Here is an 8,660-nt window from a genome sequence, read left to right on the forward strand (position 1 = left end):
TGCGCGTGCCCGGATCTTTTGGTGACTCGGGATTTCACCGTGAGTCCCAAGAAGATGCTCAAGTGAAGATTGAGCCAGGGGAAGAGGCGTCGTCGGAGGTCGGATCGACGAAGACGCTGCTGAATGAAACAAGATCCGCGGATCGATGGAGTTTTGGGAGGAACTCTGTCGACGGAAGAGAGGTGGATCCGGATCCGGATCTAGAAGAGAAACCTCTCTATCCTCCCCAGGTCCCCTCGGGGACCCCTGCGGATCTTGACGCAAGTCAAGATCCGCTAACAAAACAAGGGAAAGTGAAGGCGAAACGGTATGCATTTGCAGATGCACCGGTTAAGCCAACACCGTACCTAAACCCAAGCCCGCTAGTCGAAGAAACAAGAAAGAAAACGAAAACGAGTAAGACTACGCGGAAGAAGATGCAAGCTCCAGAGTCGGAAGAAGACCAAGCTGGATCCAGGTCAAGCTGGTCCGACAAGGATCTCGAGTTTGTGTATCGCCACCAAGCTCTACGCGATTTCCTGCATCAAGATCCTGTCATGCAGATCCTGAATCCACGACAAATCGAAGATCCAAGGGAACCGGTGAGAGCACCAACGAAAACGGCGAACAAGTTGGTGGCAGTCAAAGATCTATTACGTTTGCTTACGGAGTCAGGCATCGTAGCTGGTGTGTTCGACGCAGAGGATATCTTCGAGCTAGACCTGGATCTCATAGTATCCGCGACGCGGGACCTCTTTGCCAGAGTTAAGTCCATCACCGGAGAAAGGTCGCGCACTATGGACCTAGTGTCGTCGCCGAGGATCAGCCAAGCTGCGTCCTCAAACTACGAATCCGCCGCTGAGGATGAGTCAGACACGTCGTCCGAACCACGACGCATGACTTTAGGACCCTCCGGGGCATCCATGCTGGAAGCGCAGGCGAGGATCCGAGGACAGGAAGTCCCTGTGAACGTGAAAGCTCGGGATCCAGTACGCCCTACGCGTGATCTGACACAATCCAGCCAGGATCGAGCCAGATCCGGCAAGAAGCCAGTGGGATTATCGTCAGATCAGGCTCGAGGTAATCGCCTCACGGATCCAGTCCCGCCAGTGGACCAGACGGCCACAGGCTCCTCCGACACTTCCTCGGGCACCCTGCAGCGGCACTTTGAAGCTGCGATGAATCGCTTCCTGGCCGAACAGGGTATGAGAGCGCTCGTGCCACAAGTGCAAGTGCTCCACGAACATGGAGCACGGGACGTGGAGATGGAGTCAGTAGAGGGGGACAACTCCCATGATGAGTTCGACCCAGACGATCTGGATGGCCCATCCACTTCGTCAGCCGTGGTAGCAACAGCCACAGCCGGGGCAGGTGGATCGTCCATGATCCAGAGGGTACGGATCTCAGCCATATCGGACTTGAAGGAGTTCACGGGCAAGGATCAAGATGAGGACCGAGCGAGAACATGGATCAGCAAAGTCAAGTCGGCCCTCATGAGAGATCAAGCGTCGGATGCTGAGAAGTGTCTGACCTTTGCGGATCTGCTAGCGGGGCCAGCCAGGAACTGGTATCGGCAGCTGGGCAGATCAACCAGGAACAAGTGGCCAGATTTGCTGCGCAGTTTCCAGACCCAGTACTGTGGATTAGGAGTGTCGGTGGCACGACAATACTACCATGCTCGCCGCAGATCGGATGAATCCCCGTTGGAATACCTACATCGACTAAATGTGGCCGGTCTACGGGCCAAGTTGAAGATCAAAGATGGGGGATCCAAGGTACTGCGGGAACACGTGGATCATTTCATCGAGACGTTGGGAGATGTGGATCTGGCCGACAGGCTGACCCTGCTACGACTTCCCGACGCAGACGAGCTTGAAGAAGTACTGCGGGCGGTGGATCGCGCGAAACACCGTCAGAAGAAGGCGGCGGTCGGGTCCGGCAAGTATCGCCAAAAGGCTCCGACGCCTACGGCCCCAGCTCGACGTGTCCACCAAGTCACGGCGCCCGACTCAGGAACTGAGTCAGGATCCGACGGCTCGGACTCCGACCCTGAAGATTACCGTCGAGTCTGTCTCACTGCGTCCAACGATCGAACGGCGAAGACAGGAGACAACTCTCGACCGGGGGATACCGTACTCGGGGACCGTGGGATGTACAGATCCCGAGATCTCATGGACGGGGCAGCACAAGTCAGGTGTTCGCAGTGCGGATCCCGGAAGCACACTGAATCTGGATGCTGGAAACATCTGGTCTGTGAGAAGTGTGGCAAGAAAGGTCATCCCGGGGATCATTGCTTCTACGTGTGTCGCGAGTGTGGCGAGATTCACGACGTCGGCAAGTGCCCGATGGAAGAATTCTACAACCAGATCCGCCAATGGTTTGATCCAGCCAAGCACCGAGGGATGTTGCCGGAAGTGGCAGAGAAGATGTTAAACTAGGACGCTCGCCGGGTTTGAATCCGGTACGAGCCGAGCGTTCTAGGTACTGCATTTATGCATTTGTGAACAAGACATCGCTAGATCCAGGTAGCAGGACCCTAGATCCAGTCGATAATAGACGTGATCTACATGAAGTGTCAGTTGCCAGGGTCTCTAGTTTGCGCCAAGTGGACGAGTTTTCCAGATCCAAAGTCTCTTCAACCCTGGATCTACAAAGAGGAGAGACACGTGGTTACTGGGAGAAACGCCAACATGGTCGATGGGTTGAGCCTACCAAGGATGAGGTCACTGCAGATCCACCTAAGGTCTGTCTGGTCACTGGATCCTGTGGATCTGAGGATGTTGGATCCATGGATCTGCTAACAGGGGAGTCCCGTGGATACTGGAAGTACCATGCCCCAGGAAAGTGGTTCAGACAAGCCAAGGTAGGGGGCAAGATCAACAATGAAAAAGCAATCCTACTTCTAGATAGTGGTGCCGAGGTGTCTATACTGGATACCGCCTTTGCTCGTAAGGTTGGGTGCCAAGTGGACGGGAGTCGGATCCAAGATTGTGTTGGGATTGGTGAAGGCGTATACCGTACGAACGGAAGAACGCGAATCAAGATCACGCTGGCAGGTTGTTTGGTGTATTGGTTTGACATTTGGGTCGGGGATCTCGCTGGTCAAGACGCCATCCTTGGGATGGATTTCATGGTGCCAGCCGGAGTGAGGTTGGATCTGGCGGATGGGACACTTTGTTTCCCTGACGAGATGCGGATCCAGCTCAGCGGACGGCGGCCGTTGTATGGAGCGAAGATGAGGATCATAAGGGCGGATAAGACCACCTGGATCGAGCCCGGGGAAACTTGGGAGCTGCCAGACCGGTTAAAGTGGGCGGAACATGAAAGACTGTAGGTCACCCGGGGCGAGAAATGGGTACCTACCGTAATCCAAGGACCAGGTCGATCGCAATACCTCCAGGTCACGAACGTCAGCGACAAGAGATTATTACTGGACCATTATGAGGAGATCGGGCGATGGTTGGCGAAGGACGGTATCCCTAGACGACCTGGATATGTGTCAGTGGGATCCCGCCGCTACAAAGAATGGCAGAATCTGGTGTACGAGGCGACTACCGAGATCGAATCTCTCGGAGAGGTGGAGCTCCCGGCGGAGTCAACTGGCCCCTTGGTGGATCGGCCTTCATATCCAACTCCGCGAAAGATCCTGCAGAGGGATCGACGGGTTGAGATCCAAGCAATGGAAGTTGGATCCAGGACGGGGGACGATCCCCAGAGTCGGCCCTTAGATAACGCAGGGTCGGTGGATGAAGGATTGCAGAGGGCTAAAGCCGAGCAGCCGGATCCCGCTGATCCACAAGTGGATCCAAGCTCTCCATTGGATAAAGTGCCTGGATCCCTATCGAGAGTGGCAACACTAGGCAAACCCGAACTGTCGGGCTTAAACTCGTTGGAGGACCAACTGGATCCAGCTGGTGGTTTCCCTGATACCAGGGTACCTGAACCCCCGAAGATAGAAGGACTGCCAGGCGAGAGAGGGCCGCGGTGTTTGGATCCAATGGTGGATCCTACGAAGACGGAAGATGAGCAAGTCTGTTACCGTGAAGGCGGGGATCTACACGCCGAGGATCTGGGAGAAGACATGGCGGTGATCCCGGAGGTACCACTGACCACAGAAGAAGTCACGATTGGTGATATCCAAGTGGATCCGGGGGCGAATGAACCTGCTGAAGTGGATCGTCTGCGTCAGAAAATCTGGGAGAGCCGACATCTGCTGATTGGTAAAGGTAATGCGTTACCGCCCGCTGCCCGCGGAGTTAAATGTGACATCGATGTCGGCGACGCGAAACCGATCGCTCAGAGGGTGCGGAAGGTGGCACCTCAGTTCCGGGAAAAACTATCGGACCTGATTAAGGGCCTGCTGCAAGCCAAGATCATCAGTTTTTCGACGTCCCCATGGGCATCCCCAGTGGTAATCATCATCAAGAAGAACGGGGTGGATATACGTCTGTGCATTGATTACCGGCTGGTTAACGGTCTGACTCGATTGATGGTGTATCCGATGCCCCTAATCAACGAGCTGTTGGAAGATCTGGATAAAGTACTCTGGTACTGTTCTCTAGACATGGCCAGTGGTTTCTGGGTGGTTACTATGACGGATCGAGCTCGCGCGATATCCGCATTCATCACACCGTTTGGCCTGTTCGAGTGGAACCGGATGCCGTTCGGATTGAAGACGCACCCCAGATCTACCAACGCCTGATCGATAACGCCCTCTATGGATTCACCCGAATACCGGAGTCCGAAACAGGTGGGTCTGGGGAAGGCCATACGGAAGTGGATCCATTCGAAGCGGGGGAGCCAGGGGATCCTGGGACCCCATCTGTGTTAGGACGCAGATCTTACATCGACGACATTCTGATCCCGGCGGAATCGTGGGATCAGTTGTGCGAGAGAGTGACGTCCTTACTGGAGGCGTGTACTAAGTGGAATCTCGCTATTAGTGTGGTAAAGAGCTATTGGGGGATGCGCAAGGTGGAGTACTTAGGCCATCGAGTTTCCAAGGAGGGATTGGAGGCGAATCCTAAGGACCTGTCTTCATTAGCCGATTTGTCCTTCCCACAGTCGTTACGGGCGATGCAATCCTTCTTGGGCAGTTTGAACTACTACAGTCGGTTCATCGAGGATTACGCCCTGTTTGCCGCGGTATTGTATGAATTAAGAGAGGTAGATTTTGCTGCGATGACCACTCCAGCTGTCCGGATCAAAATCCAACAAGCTCTGGCCCTGGAGATGTCGGATCCACGAAGGGATCCAAGTGGTACGACGTCAGAAGAGGACCTAAAACAGGAGCTGGATCCACCCCAGGACCAACGGAGAGAGGATCCAGTCTGGATAGAGACGACGGATCAGAACGTGGAAAAGACAGAATCTCGGTGGATCCGAGCTCAACACGCATTCGTGGAACTGAGGAACAGGATCGCGACCACACCTATCCTCCGTCATTTCGATCCGGAACGTCAACCTACGGTAATAGTTTATGCCAGTGACTGGGCAGTCTCAGCAGCTCTGGTGTAAGAACATGAAGGGATCTGTCATCCAGTCACCTTTGTCAGCCGGACACTGAAGCCGAATGAACTGAACTACGGAGCGGTGGAGAAAGAGATACTTGCGCTCCTGCGCGTGTTGGATCTAAATTATAACCTGCTAGTGGGAAGATCCATCCGGATCCTGACTCGACACTCCACGCTAGCCTGGCTGTTCAAGTCGGCCGGGTTGCAAGGACGTTTGGGACAGTGGGCAGCTTTACTCTCACCTTGGACGCTGGAGATTGTGAAATGTTCGAAAGGGGAAGACGAGATCCTGGGAGTCTTGGCCGCGAGCATCACTCCTCGAGCTAAGATGGATGAGGCGCTGACTAAGATCGCCCCTAAGAAAGAGCCCAAACGCCGGATCCAGATCCCGATCCCGACGGTACAGGTGGATGAGGATCTATACGTCCTGAGTTTCGATGGATCCGCTCGTGTACGACGCGGAGGAGGAGCATACAGTGCAATACTGTGGAAATTGCCCGGATGGGAAGTTGTACGGGCCAGATCCACTTACGCGGAAGGCCTCACCGTCAATGAAGCGGAGTATAACGGACTCCTTCTGGGTTTGGATTTACTAAAGGGACAAGATCCAAAACGGCTGGTGATTTGTGGGGATTCAAATTTGGTAATCAGACAGGTGCGAGGTGAGATTGACTGCAAGGCCCCGGCCCTAACACTGTTACGGCAGAAAGTGATGATCCACCTGCGTGGTTGGTTGAATCACGAGTTGGTACATGTCAAGCGAGATTGGAATGCCAGTGCGGATAGTTTGGGCAGTGCCGCTTTACGGAATCAATGTGGTGTCGAAGTGGAGGGAGAAGCCGAACATCAGGATCTCGTTACGTTGAACCGACTTGACGAAGTGGTAGTGGTTGGATCCGGGAAAAGGACAGTCCAGGTGATGGCTGTCACTAGATCCAGAGGAAGGATTGGATCCAGCCCCCCGATCCTCGAGGAAACATTCGTGAAGAGAGTTCGCATCGAGCGGATCCTCAAAGCACAGAATGAGGAAGCGTGGATCCTGGGACTAAAGAAGTATCTGATGGGGGATGTACGAGACTTAAGTCGGGAGGATGCCAAATCCTACAGCGTTATCGCTACGGATTACGCGGTGGATCTGAACGACTTGCTCTTCTATTGCCCCCCCTACGAAGAGAGTCCACGAGGATCGGGATGGATTGATGAGATTGGTGATGCCAGAAACCTTGCAACAGGATGTCCTGCACCACTACCACGCTAGCTTGGAAGGCGGACATCAGGGCATTGGTCGGACCTACCAACGGATCCGGGAATGTTTCCATTGGAGAGGACTATTCAAGAGTGTACAACGATATGTCGGTGAATGCGTGGATTGTGAGACAGGCAAAGGCAGACCTACGATCGAAGGGGAGTCACCTGGGAATGTCCGAGCGACTTACCCTTTCCAGATCATAGCCATGGATCATATTCCCTCGTTGCCCAAGTCGTTCAAAGGAAACACAGAATTGTTGATTTGGGTGGACCTGTTTACCGGATATGTGATTGCCAAAGCTAGTGCGTCTAGAACTGCGCAAACCATTGCGGAATCGTACGAGGAGTGTGTTTTCCGAAGATTTGGTGCTAGCGAAATGATTAGACATGATCGGGAGCCAGGCTTTATGTCTGATTTCTTTCGAGCATTCAACCGGATCCTAGGGCAGCGACAGCGAGCAACCATGGCGTATCGTCCCTAAGCTAACGGGTCGGCCGAACGCATGGTGCAGACGATCACGAGAGCACTCAAGATGTATGTCCAGGATTTGGACCAAAGGGATTGGGATGAGTACGCAGAACGGCTCCCCTTCGCGATGAACACCGCCCAAGACAGGATCCGGGGTGATACCCCATTCTACTTGGTACATGGGTGGGATCCCAAATCCACCCTGGAAGCGGCCATCCCAGTTTGCAGCACCAAGAAGAGGAACCGAGATCCAAGGCGATGGCGATACCAAGTCCAGAAATACTACCGGCAAGCTAGATCCCAGGTGAACGAACGACTGCGGAGTGCGATACAGGATCGAGCGGATCGACACAACGACGATGCCCGTCCACATCAAATCCAAGTGGGATCGCAGGTGTGGCTTAATTTGGATCGAGTGAAAGAGGGGTATGCCCGCAAATTAGCCCACCTATGGCATGGACCGTTCCGGGTGAGCGAGAAGATTGGAGAACATGCGGTAAAGCTGGAAAGGGTAGGTACCGAATACCGCCTGTTCCCTGTGGTACACGTATCCAAGCTGAAGTTGGTCAAAGAATATCCGGATCGGCCGCAGATCCGTCTTTCAGTGGATGTATCCGACCGCGTGGATTTCGACGAAGTCCTCCTACCGGAAGATAGTTGGAATGTGGATCTCGAAGACGACGAGTTCGAAGTCGAGAGGATCACCGATATGAGGTCGGGGAAGCGAACTAGATACGGACGGATTTACCGTGAATTTCTGGTGTATTGGCGTGGATATGACGAACCCAGTTGGGTAGACGAGGCAGATCTGAGCTGTGGAGCATTACTCTATGATTTCTTGAGGGATCGTACGAATCGTAACAGATTCGGCGTGATGCAGTCTCATGAAGAAGAGTAGGGAGGGGACCCATGGATGTGAGTTGGTCATGTCGATGGGAGGATGAAGAAGGGCCCACAAAAAGGGTGTGGGCCAGGAGGAGGAGGATCGCTGATGTGAGTTGGTCACATCGGGAAGAAAGAGAAGACGAATCCACAGGGGAAGGGTGGATTAGGAGGAAGGAGTGAATGGTTATGCATAAGAGTGACGTTTTACGTGCGAGGAGTCCTTTTTGATCTCAAGCACGAGCTTTCAAGGGCCCCAACTATACTGACCTGGGTCATTGGCGCTAGATTCGGATGAAATCCAGGCGCAGATCCAACCGGATCCGGGATCCCGCCCAGATCCAGGTGTACGCTGAAAGGGTGGATCCCGCCCAGATCCAGGTGTACACTGAAAGGGTGGATCCCGCCCAGATCCAGGTGTACACTGAAAGGGTGGATCCCGCCCAGATCCAGGTGTACACTGAAAGGGTGGGTCCCGCCCGGATCCAGGTGTACACTGAAAGGGTGGATCCTGCCCAGATCCAGGTGTACACTGAAAGGGTGGATCCTGCCCAGATCCAGGTGTACAC

The sequence above is a fragment of the Phytophthora infestans genome, genomic scaffold (assembly GCF_000142945.1).
Source record: "Phytophthora infestans T30-4 supercont1.96 genomic scaffold, whole genome shotgun sequence".
Lineage (NCBI taxonomy): Eukaryota > Oomycota > Peronosporomycetes > Peronosporales > Peronosporaceae > Phytophthora > Phytophthora infestans.